The sequence below is a fragment of the Periophthalmus magnuspinnatus genome, chromosome 17 (genome assembly GCF_009829125.3).
Source record: "Periophthalmus magnuspinnatus isolate fPerMag1 chromosome 17, fPerMag1.2.pri, whole genome shotgun sequence".
In the NCBI taxonomy this organism is placed as follows: Eukaryota; Metazoa; Chordata; class Actinopteri; order Gobiiformes; family Gobiidae; genus Periophthalmus; species Periophthalmus magnuspinnatus.
Window position 1 is genome coordinate 25,654,101 of NC_047142.1, and position 13,180 is coordinate 25,667,280.

Genomic DNA, 13,180 nt, shown 5'->3' on the forward strand with positions numbered 1-13,180 from the left:
GTCTAAAAGTATGCTCAAAAAAGTACAATTACCCCCCAGACATCTACTCAGATACAATATGGTGAGTATTTGTTATGAGCCTAGTTACTTTTCCCTGCCAAAAGCACACTGTTTTCCATAAACACAGCTCTCTTTTGACAAATACACAAACAGGTAAACAACATTAGACACATTACAGCAGACATTAGAGTGCACTCAGCGGAGCCTGGTGTTCAGACATGTAATGGATGAAATGATCAGGCTTTACAGAGGTGAGGGCACAGGGGATATTTGATACTCCACATAATGGCTAATCTGTGCATGGAGGGTGTTGAGGGTTTTGGCCTCATTGTCAGGTACTACCCTCTGGCATTGGTGGAGGTAGTGGATAGCTACCTGGATAAAAATGCGGCCGTCTTAGAAGAGCATATTGATTCCATGGGAAAAAGGTGCTCAACCTTTTTCTGTCCCCATAACAACAACCGTTATAATTTGTGATTTCCCAAGGCGGCCCACATCATTATAAATTACCCTATGTCTAATTCTTGTGTTTTTTTATGACACAGATAAAGTTATTTGGTAGGCCGACCAAAAGGTGTCTACAGGTTCTATATGACAAGTACTTTATACTATTGATAGTAATATTTTATTGTTTCTACTGTTATTATTGTGTGTGTTTGTGCAAGTGTGTGTTTGCTGCCGGACACCTGAATTTCTCCCTTGGAGATTAATAAAGTTTTTATCTATCTATCTATCTATCTATCTATCTATCTATCTATCTATCTATCTATCTATCTATCTATCTATCTATCTATCTATCTATCTCTCTATCTCTCTATCTATCTATCTATCTATCTATCTATCTATCTATCTATCTATCTATCTATCTATCTATCTATCTACATGAACCACTGCACTGAAGTATGTTGTAAGAGCCAGAGTTGGATCTTCCTCAGCGTAATTATCACTTTCTGATTGTTTAAACGTGTTTGTACAATACAGCACACTCCAGAGGCCCGGCCCCTCCCTCCTCCCTTACTCATAACACATCCCTGTGACAGCACAAGGGCAGTATGATGTAAGTTTATTACATGTTTATCAGTTGCCTTGACTTTGGTTCACATCACTGTTGCATTCACCCTGCGGATATGACTAATTATATTATTAACTTATAATAAGCACACAATATATAACTTCGGGTATGTATTTTACTCAGCAAAAAAAAAACAAAAAAACATCAAATCACATACATGAGTCTCTAGACACATAGTACATTTCATTACATTACGATATAGCACCTCTAGCGTCAGTATGTTCCCTCCCCCCTCCTAAAAATACAGTCACCATGTAGGTACACAATAAAACCATCCCTGCTGTGTTGAATGAGGTAATTGTAAATGTATGTCTTACAGGCAATACATGATCAAGTAATCTGAACCTTTGAAATCAATGTAAGGTTGGTAAACGACATAACGGCTTAATTAAGTAAGTGCAGAGGAACATTAGTCAAATGCCGCTTTACTTTAGCTTTTATTATTAATGCACTGAGGTCAGACTCAGTTTCGAAATGTTTTTGGGTTTTTTTTCAGGAGGAGCAGTGTGGTTTTCGTCCTGGTCGTGGAACACTGGACCAGCTCTATACTCTCCATCGGGTCCTCGAGGGTTCATGGGAGTTTGCCCAACCAGTCCACATGTGTTTTGTGGATCTGGAGAAGGCATTCGACCGTGTCCCTCGTGGTGTCCTTTGGGGGATGTGAGGGAAGGATGGAGCGTGAGATTGACAGGCGGATCGGTGCAGCGTCAGCTGTAATGCGGTCGCTGTATCGGTTCGTTGCGGTAAAGAAGGAGCTGAGCCCAAAGGCGAAGCTCTCGATTTACCGGTCAATCTATGTTCCTACCCTCACCTATGGTCATGAGCTCTGGGTAATGACCGAAAGGACAAGATCGCAGATACAAGCGGCTGAAATGGGTTTCCTCCGCAGAGTGGCCGGGCGCACCCTTAGGGATAGGGTGAGGAGCTCGGTCACACGGGAGGAGCTCGGAGTAGAGCCGCTGCTCCTACACGTCGAGAGGAGCCAGTTGAGGTGGCTCAGGCATCTGCTCAGGATGCCTCCTGGACGCCTCCCTAGGGAGGTGTTCTGGGCATGTCCCACTGGGAAGAGGCCCCGGGGAAGACCCAGGACACGCTGGAGGGACTATGTCTCTCGGCTGGCCTGGGAACGCCTTGGGGTCCCACCGGAGGAGCTGGAGGACGTGTCCGGGGTGAGGGGAGTCTGGGAGTCCCTGCCCCGGATAAGCGGAAGAAAATGGATGGATGGATGTTTTTGTTTTTTTCTTAGCTTATTAGAATAGGCAATGAAATTCATAAACAATATGTTAACAAGGTGCCTATTATGCAATAATGAAAACAACTCTTAGCATTTATAGAACATGTACCTCTCTAGGCTTAATGACACAGCCTGATCTGGTGGTGTAACCAGGCTGCTGATGTGGCTAGTTCGAGCTGGGACAGGTTCAGTGTCACTGGACTGAGGCACCGGTTCGTCACATCTTTGGTTGTTTTTGTGTGTGCCTGGAGTCTCTTTGGATTCACGAAGGTGGCGTATGTTGCGCCATAAAGTTAATGCTTCCTCTGTTTTGATGTGGTAGCTCCTGTTGATTTGAGCAGGTTGTGTCAGTGTTGTGAGTCTTCACAATCCATCCTCCTGATGCAAATGGATGTGTACACCTGTTGGTAAAGGTGGAAGATTTTTGGCTGACCTGTTGTAGTACAGTTGCTGTTGGTGTTTGCACACTTCTCTGTGTTGCTTCTTGATGCGTTGAGGGGTAACATACCATCAGCTTTAGCTTTGTCTAGGATGCATTTGGCTGTCTGGACTGTCTTTTCAATGAGACCATTATTTTGTGGGTATCTCAGGCTCGTGGTGTGTTTAAAGTCCCAGACTTCTGCAAAGTGCTTAAAGTTGTAACAGGGGCTATTGGCATTGATGATGCGTTTCGTAATGCCTTGGCATGCAAAGACTGCTTTGAGTTTTAAGATTATGGCAGATGCAGTGCTATTACTGAGTCTCTCCATTTCAACATATTGACTGTAGTAGTCCACAATTGTAATGTAGTCTTGTCCATCCCATGTGAATAAGTTTGTTCCTACCACTTGCCATAGTCTTTGAGGAATGGCGTGTGACAGGAGTGGCTACTGCACTGTCCAACCAGAGTTTCTATCTGCTGTCCATTCCTGGCTGAAACAGTAGGCCACATGCTCTAATCTCATCTCTGTGATTCCAGTGTGCATATGTTTTTTATTCTGCACTCTTCTCTTTTGATGTTAATTTTATGATGATTATTTGTGATTATATATGTTTTGATTTGTTTGTATTGTGATTTTAATGTATTTCTTATTCTGTAAAGTACTTTGAATTACTAGTGCAACACAAATAAATTTGCCTTACCTTACTCCTGTACTAGTGAGACCTGACTTTGTGATTTTTTTTTTTTTTTTTGTGATTTGTTTTCACTTTTGTGAGCTGAGTGTCCTGTGCAGTAGCTGTTTAAAAAAAAAATCAATTTATGTTTTTTTTTTATTTGGAGCAGCAGTATCATCCTTTGGAGGTGGGGTGGTGCAGTGGCAAGTGGTTTCTTAAGTATCGCCAGTATCCAGTGGTCTATGGCCGGATCCCACAGTTACTTCCCTGCCATACATGAAATTGCGTTTACACCTAAAGAGCACAGCTCTTTACAGCTCCTTTTCAATCTGGGTGTAGTTTTGTTCTGTGCTGTTGAGTGATTTGGATGCCTTTGGATCCTCCTTGGAGCTATGCCACGCCTTCTTTCTGAGGATTGTCAGTTCTTTATGACGGTCAGAGTAACACTAACTAACACTGGGTGGTTCTGTAATGTACAGCATCCCAAATGAACTCACTGTCTTGTTTAGTAACAGTCTTAATTGTGTGTTTACCTCTAAAATATGTGGAGTGAACCTGGCCAGGTATTTGATCATGCCTAATATTGTCTGTAGTTCAGACTTGGAATGTGGTAGCTGCATATCTTGTATGGCCTTCACTTTTTGCAGCTTAAGACCTTTGTTGGTGAGCTTGTAGCCAAAATAACTCACTAAGTGCTTGAGAACAGATTTTGCACTTGTCTGGGTTTAACTTTAATCCCCTTTCTCTTGTGTATTGGAGCATAGCGTTGAAGTGCTCCTTTTTGGTTTTGCCAAAAACGAGGATATCTACAATAACAGTGGCACCTCTAAGTTCTTCTTCTCTCTCGTGCACACGTCTCTGAAACTCATCTTGTGCTGAGCTAATACCAAAGGACAGTCTGAGGAATTGGTATCTGCCAAATTGCATGCTAAAGGTGGTCAGCAGTGATGATTTATCACTCAGTTTAATGGCCCAGTAGCTTGATCAAGGGTAGTGTGGTCTATGAATAGCCATGTTAAGGTCTCTTGAGTCTAGGCCAGTCATGCCCAAACTACTTTACTTCTGAAGATCTACTTTAACAAGCCCATATCAAATATTGAATGTGTCCCATTGATGATGTAAACATGAATAAAGGTCTTGTTGTTCAGTTTAACTTGTAATAATGACACAGATTTGAAGTATTCACTGTATTGATGACCAGTCTATAGCCCTCAATCGGCCCTCAGCTTTGTCTGTGTTTCTATATGTGGCCCTTAATGAGAAAGGTTTGGACACCCCTGGTCTAGGCATATGCGGAGTTTAGGTTTTTGAGGTTTTCCAACAACTAGAGCAATGACCCATTCAATAGGCTTGATTTCCTTTCTGATGATTTTGTCATCCTGCATTTTGTCTAGGTGTTGAATGAATGAATTTTATTTTATTTTGGTTGTGTACTTTTTTTTTATTCTTTGGAAAAAAGACAGAAAAAAACATTTTCTTCATTAATTACAACCAAAAAAGGATTGGGCTGAAGCCGTGCACTTATGTAAGCCCATCCTGACCAACACATAACTCCACAATACAGCAACATAGCAAAATCCATTTACTTAAATCAGTTTCTTAAACACATATGTCTTGGCTCATACAACCTACGGCAATATATAATTATGAATGAATTCATGTTTTAAAGTTTTTAGTTTTTTTTTTTTATTTAGAGAGTTTTAATTAACTTATATTCATCACTGAGATCATTCCAAAGTCTTATTCCTAAAACAGACACATATTTTATTAGATTTAAACTGAAGCAAACCTCAGCAGGTAGCAAATTATAGTAACTACTTTTTAATTTAAAGAAGGACTGAATTCCTGCAGGAATATCCTTGTTCACAACACAAAACAGAATTGTCAAGATTTTTGACTTAACTATGTCCGTAAACTTTATTATATTTGATTTTATAAATAGTTCATTAGTAGAATAACGGAATCCTGCTTTATTAATTATTCTTATTGCCCTTTTCTGTAGTTTAATTATAGGATCTATGTATGTTTTACAGGCATTTCCCCAAATTTCCAAACATTAAGATAAAGCACAAGTGATGAATATAATGTATGCAGGCATTTCTTATTCAATACAGATTTGGTTTTATAAAGTAAACCAACAGTTGTTTTTTTTTTTTTAATATTTTATTCCTGATGTACTGTATATGAGATTTCCAACATATCTGATGATCTATGATCACTCCCAAGAACCTGGAATCACGTTCTATTTCGATTCCATTACAAAACAATTTTATATTAGAATTTGCCTTGCTGAATTCAAAAATCATGAATTTTGCCTTTTTTCTCGTTCAAAGATAACATATTTAAATCAAATCTTTTTTTTTAAATTCATTTTTAAAATTGTATCAACTCTGTTTCAACTTGTGAAATCAAGTGATCAACTGATTTGACCTCTTAATAATAATAATAATAATAATAATAATAATAATAATAATAATAATAATAATAATAATAATAATTAAAACTGCAAGCAGTGATAAAGGCCCTCGCCACCCCTTGCGACCGCGGGGTACACGCCACCGCGGAGATCCTGCCTTTCGTTCCCGCTTACATCGTTCCCCCCCCAAAATCAGCGACTGAGTAATACTACTCCATTCATTCCAATGACACCATTTATCACATTTTCACGCCTGAACGGTTGTAAATAGAGGTATGTGTTCATTGGCTTTTTTGTTCAGTATGATGAGAGGAATATGTGTACCACATTTCAATGGTCTATGAGAAAGTAATTATTTTTCATCCTTGTTGACCAAAACCCATGTATTTCAATGAGAAATGTCAGATGTTGTCATGGCAACACCTTTGAAAATAGAGGTATAGTGTCATTGACTTTTTTGTTCAGTATCGGAATAGGGATGTCCATGCCAAATTTCAAATGTTTGTGACAAAGTAATTTTTTTGTGTACCATTTAAAATTTCAAGGGGGCGCTGTGGAGCAATGTAATATTTGATATGTGTAAATTGCATATCTATGCACTCAAAATAAGATTTTAAACAAAACGTATATTAATGCCGGAAAATAGGACACAGCATGTTCAAGTTACGGACAATTTAGAATTTCAAAAAACGTCTTTTTTCTTTGAAGGCTGGCCACACCCACATTTTATAACTTAAAAAAATTTAGGAGAGTAGCCTATAATCCCACATGTGTCTAATTTTTTTTGACCAATTCGCAAGTTTCTTGAATGAATATCCAATGCGCAAAAAATTCAAATGTGTGAGGTAAAATTTTGAAAAAATTGGGTTCCGCCCACAATGGCCGACTTCCTGTAGGGTTTAGGGTGGGGTCATAATATAATTTTTTACGTGTCTTGACATGTTCTATGTTTGTACCAAATTTCATTTGTCTACGATGAAAAAGATCTCTCATTGCCGCAATGTATTTCAAATTTTGAGGTGGCGCTATTGAGTCATTTTGTTACGTAAATTTTTTTGCACATCAAAATACAACATTTCTTGCCAATCTTGAATTTTAGGCCATAGTTTGATGAGTGTAGAGCAGGGGTGCCCACACTTTTTCAGCATGGGATCTACTTATAAAGTGACCAAGTCAAAAAGATCTACCACCTTCTATAAAAAATGTTAAACATATTTAATTATATTTTTTATACTGAACAATGAAACTTACATTTTTGTCACTCTGATGACTGGCACTGAATGGAATCAGCCAGGGATCCATAGTCCGGAGAATAGCTGCTGATAACCAGCCTCAGGCACGCTTCCAAATGATCATCTGTCAATGTGGAACGGTATTTGGACTTAATAATCTTCATGTGAGAAAAGGCTGACTCGCACAAATAAGTGGAGCCGAATAATGCAGTCAAGGAGGATGCGCACTTCCTCATGTTGGGGTACTTTTCCTCTGTGAGTAAGTTCCAGAACTGTCCATGAGCCCTGGACTTAAGATGAATGTCAGCTTGTAGTGTCAGAATCTCCTCCTCCACTCCAGAAGAGTTCAGGTGAAAAAGTGATGCAATTTTTGTTGACAGCGAATAAACATCAGCATCTTCCAGAAAAGGGTAACACATGAATGTAGCGATTGGCTCCAATAAAACAAAGTCTTGAAAGCGTTTGTCAAACTCCGATAGACAGTTCTCAATCTGCTCTGTGTAGCGTGCACTGTCAAGTTGCACGCACGCCCTGCGTCTCCAACTCTGATGCGAGGTTCTGGAAGTTACCCAAATCATGGCGCTTCATCTTTGACAATAGATGCAGCATTTTCCGTTTGAAAGCATTAACAGAGCTGATCATATTGATCACAGTTTTGTCTTTTCCTTGTAACTCGACATTAAGGTCGTTCAACATGTTGGTCAGATCGGTTAAAAATGCTAAGTCTAGCAGCCACTGGTCGTCATTTAGTTGCGTGTATTCCGCATGTTTAGCAACACGGAAAAACTCCTTAATCTCCGGACAGAGCTCTCGAAATCTTTGCAGGAATTTCCCTCGACTAAGCCATCTCACGTCAGTGTGTAGCAACAACTCCGAGTGGTTGCAGTCAGCCTTGTCCAGATGTGCGCGGAATAGCCGTCTTTGGAGCGATCTAGCGCGAATAGAACAGGCAATCTTCGTTGTTATGTCCATTATCTCTCTCATTTTGAGCATTTTTGCGCATAACGCTTGTTGGTGTATTATGCAGTGGTAATTGAGGAAGTCCGGGAAAGCATCATCGTCCCTGCACCTGGCAATAAATCCATTTGAACGGCCAACCATCGCGGGCGCTCCGTCCGTGGTGACGGACACCAGTTTGCACACTGGGAGTTGGGTTTTCTCAATAAAGTTTTTGAAAGACTGAAAAATGTCCTCTCCTCGCGTATGTTCAGTCATGGACAGTAATGTTAACAGCTCCTCTTTTGCAGTCATATCGGAAAATACCATCCTAATAAATACACACAGCTGGGCTGTGTCACTCACATCTGTAGACTCGTCCAGTTGCAGTGAAAAACACTCGCAGGCCGCGATATCCTTCCAAAGTTGCTGGGTCAAATCCTCGGCCATAGCCTCACTGCGCCGTGTAACTGTATTTCTTGATAGCTGGATAGCTTTAATTGAAGATAATATTTCTGGTTTGTTTTTAAAGTCTCGAAACAACGTGTTAGCTGCTTCAACGAATGCCTCTTTTATCATCTCTCCGTCTTGGAAGGCCTTCTTGTGCTTAACAATTAAGTGGCTCACCCGAAATGATGCCTCGGTGGCTGCCTTTGCTTTTGTGGTCGGATGTGTAAACAATAACTGCTGTCCGGACAACTGGGATTTTAGATCCTTCACCTTTCTCTTTCTCAGCTCACTATTTGGAGGAAAGTTAGTGTCATAGCTTTTGTGAACAGTCCGAAAATGCCGCTCCACATTTCCTTTCTTTGGAATAGCGACAGTACACTGGCAAATGAGGCAAACGCACTTCGAATATGACATTGTGAAAAAATAGTCCTCCTCCCATTCCGTATGAAAGTGGTAGATTTTTGGCTTCTTACTTGGTCCAGCTCCCGCACTCATTTTATATAATTTATTAAGTTTAGATAGAAAAACAAATTGGAGCTAACTAGATAATGCGATAGCTTGATTTTGTTTGGCCACATTTGGCGCGTTTGTAGACGCATGCGTGTACAAACGCCTGGCGTCTACTTTTTGGGGAATGTCTCGCGACCTACTCGTACTACCTTTGCGATCGACCGGTAGATCGCGATCGACGTATTAGGCACCCCTGGTGTAGAGCATCTATTTAGTCTACAACAAAGTCCAGTACTCTGAACCCCATTCATTTCAATGACACATTTATTATGTTACCACGGTAACATAGTTGCAAATAGAGGTATGTTGTCATTGACTTTTTTGTTCAGTTTGCCAAGCCAAATGTCCATGTCGAATTTCAAATGTTTACGTCAAAGTAATTTTTTTGGTCCAATTCAAAAGTTCAAGGGGGCGCTGTGGAGCAATATAATGTCTGACCTATGCAAATTGTATATGTATGTGTTCAGATCCACATTTTGAAAAAAATGTATATTAATGCCGGGAATTAGCAAACTGCATGTGTGAGTTATGTGCACTTTAAAACTTCAAAATATTGCTTTTTTCTTTGCAGGCTGGCCACACCCACATTTTATGATATAGAAAAATCCAAGACAGTTCCCTATAATCCCACATGGGTCTAGTTCATTTTGACCAATTTGCAAGATTCTTGAATGAAAATCCAAGGCGTAAAAAATCCAAATGTGAGAGGTAAAATTTTGAAAAAATCGGGTTCCGCCCACAATGGCCGACTTCCTGTAGGGTTTAGGGTGGGGTCATAATATAATTTTTTACTTGTCTTGACATGTTCTATGTTTGTACCAAATTTCATTTGCCTACGATAAAAAAGATCTCTCATTTCCGCAATGTATTTCAAATTTTGAGGTGGCGGTATTGAGTCATTTTGATACGTTAATTTTTTTGAACATCAAAATACAAACTTTTTTGCCAATCTTGAATTTTAGGCTATAGTTTGATGAGTGTAGAGCATCTATTTAGTCTACAACAAAGTCCAATACTCTGAACCCCATTTATTTCAATGACACATTTATTATGTTACCACGGTAAAATAGTTGAAAATAGAGATATGTTCTCATTGTCTTTTTTGATCCGTATGATGAGAGGAATATGTGTACCAAATTTCAATGGTCTATGACAAAGTAATAATTTTTCATCCCAGTTATCCAAAACCCATGTATTTCAATGAGAAATGTCAGACGTTGCCATGGCAACACCTTTGAAAATAGAGGTATGGTGTCATTGACTTTTTTGTTCAGTATAGCAATAGGGATGTCCACGCCAAATTTCAAATGTTTATGTCAAAGTAATTTTTTTGGTCCAATTCAAAAGTTCAAGGGGGCGCTGTGGAGCAATTTATTGTCTGACCTGTGTAAATTGTATATCTATGTGTTCAGATCAACAGTTTGAATAAAAAAGTATATTCATGCCGGAACGTAGGACACTAACTGTGTGAGTTACATGCAATTTAAAACTGTACAAAATGGCTTTTTTCTTTGCAGGCTGACCACACCCACATTTTATAACTTAGAAAATTCCAAAAGAGTTGCTTATAATCCCACATGGGTGTAGTTCATTTTGACCAATTTTCATGTTTCTCGAATGAAAATTCGAGGCGTAAAAAATTTAAATGTGAGAGGTAAAATTTGGGGAAAATGGGGTTCCGCCCACAATGGCCGACTTCCTGTAGGGTTTAGGGTGGGGTCATAATATAATTTTTTACTTGTCTTGACATGTTCTATGTTTGTACCAAATTTCATTTGTCTACGATGAAAAAGGTCTCTCATTGCCGTAATGTATTTCAAATTTTGAGGTGGCGCTATTGAGTCATTTTGAAACAATTTTTTTTTAACATCAAAATAATAAATTTTTCACCAACCTTGAATTTTGGGTGCAATAAAATTGACTTTTCGTTAACGTTCAGGGGGTCAAAAGTGACTTCAATCCGGCCACCAAAATAATAAAGAATAAAATAATAATAATAATTAAAACTGCAAGCAGTGATAAAGGCCCTCGCCACCCCTTGCGACCGCGGGGTACACGCCACCGCGGAGATCCTGCCTTTCGTTCCCGCTTACATGGCCCCTCCCCCCAAAATCAGCGTCTCAGTAATACTACTCCATTCATTCCAATGAGACCATTTATGACATTGTCACGCCTGAACGGTTGGAAATAGGGGTATGTCTTCATTGGCTTTTTTGTTCAGTATGATGTGAGGAATATGTGTACCAAATTTCAATGGTCTATGACAAAGTAATTATTTTTCATCCCAGTTAACCAAAACCTATGTATTTCAATGAGAAATGTCAGACGTTGCCATGGCAACACCTTTGAAAATAGAGATATGGTTTCTTTGACTTTTTTGTTCAGTATAGCAATAGCAAAGTCCATGGCAAATTTCAAATGTTTGTGACAAAGTAATTTTTTTACGTGCCATTTAAAATTTCAAGGGGGCGCTGTGGAGCTATGTAATATTTGACATGTGAATTGCATGTCTATGCACTCAGATGAATATTTTGAACAAAACGTATATTAATGCCGGGAATTAGGACACTGCATGTTTGAGTTACGGGCCATTTAAAACTTCAAAAAACATACTTTTTCTTTGCAGGCTGGCCACACCCATATTTTATAATTTAGGAAAATCCAAAAGAGTTCCCTATAATCCCACATGGGTTTAGTTTATTTTTACCAATTTGTAAGTTTCTTGAAAGAAAATCCAAGGCACCAAAAATACAAATGTGAGAGGTAAAATTTGGGAAAAATGGGGTTCCGCCCACAATGGCCGACTTCCTGTAGGGTTTAGGGTGGGGCCATAATAATTTTTTACTTGTCTTGACATGTTCTATGTCTGTACCAAATTTCATTTGTCTACGATGAAAAAGGTCTCTCATTGCCGCAATGTATTTCAAATTTTGAGGTGGCGCTATTGAGTCATTTTGTTACGTTAATTTTTTTGCGACATGAAAATACAAAATTTTTTGCTAATCTTGAATTTTAGGCCATAGTTTGATGAATGTAGAGCATCTATTTAGTCTACAACAAAGTCCAGTACTCTGAACCCCATTCATTTCAATGACACATTTATTTTGTTACCACGGTAACATAGTTGAAAATAGAGGTATGTTGTCATTGGCTTTTTTGTTCAGTTTGCCAAGCCAAATGTTCATGTCGAATTTCAAATGTTTACGTCAAAGTAATTTTTTTGGTACAATTCAAAATGTCAAGGGGGCGCTGTGGAGCAATATCATGTCTGACCGATGTAAATTGTATATGTATGTGTTCAGATCCACATTTTAAAAAAAATGTATATTAATGCCAGGAAATAGGACACTGCATGTGTGAGTTATGTGCAATGTAATACTTCAAAATTTTGCTTTTTTATTTGCAGGCTGGCCACACTCACATTTTATGATGTAGAAAAATCCAAGACAGTTCCCTATAATCCCATATGGGTCTAGTTCATTTTGACCAATGTGCAAGTTTTTTGAATGAAAATCCAAGGCGCAAAAAATCCAAATATGAGAGGTAAAATTTTGAAAAAATTGGGTTCCGCCCACAATGGTCGACTTCCTGTAGGGTTTAGGGTGGGGTCATAATATAATTTTTTACTTGTATTGACATGTTCTATGTTTGTACCAAATTTAATTTGTCTACGATGAAAAAGGTCTCTCATTGCCGTAATGTATTTCAAATTTTGAGGTGGCGCTATTGAGTCATTTTGATACATTAATTTTTTTCCAGATGAAAATACAACTTGTTTTGCCAATCTTGAATTTTAGGCCATAGTTTGATGAGTGTAGAGCATCTATTTAGTCTACAACAAAGTCCAGTACTCTGAACCCCATTCATTTCAATGACACATTTATTATGTTACCACGGTAACATAGTTGCAGACAGAGGTATGTTTTCTTTGGCTTTTTTGTTCAGTGTGCCAAGCCAAATGCCCATGCCGAATTTCAAATGTTTATGTCAAAGTAATTTTTTTGGCCCAATTCAAAAGTTCAAGAGGGCGCTGTGGAGGAAAAAAAAAAAATCTGACATATGTAAATTGTATATGTATGTGTTCAAATCCACATTTTGAAAAAAATGTATATTAATGCCGGGAAATAGGACACTGCATGTGTGAGTTACGCGCACTTTAACACTTCAAAATATTGTTTTTTTCTTTGAAGGCTGGCCACACCCACATTTTATGATGTAGAAAAATCGAACACAGT

At 38.7% G+C, this 13,180-nt stretch overlaps 1 protein-coding gene across 1 annotated transcript in view; it reads right to left on the reverse strand.

Moving 5' to 3' along the window:
* Positions 1-13,180, reverse strand: part of LOC117385171 (NLR family CARD domain-containing protein 3-like) — a 78,996-nt gene that overhangs the window by 41,197 nt on the left and 24,619 nt on the right. The window lies entirely within an intron of this gene.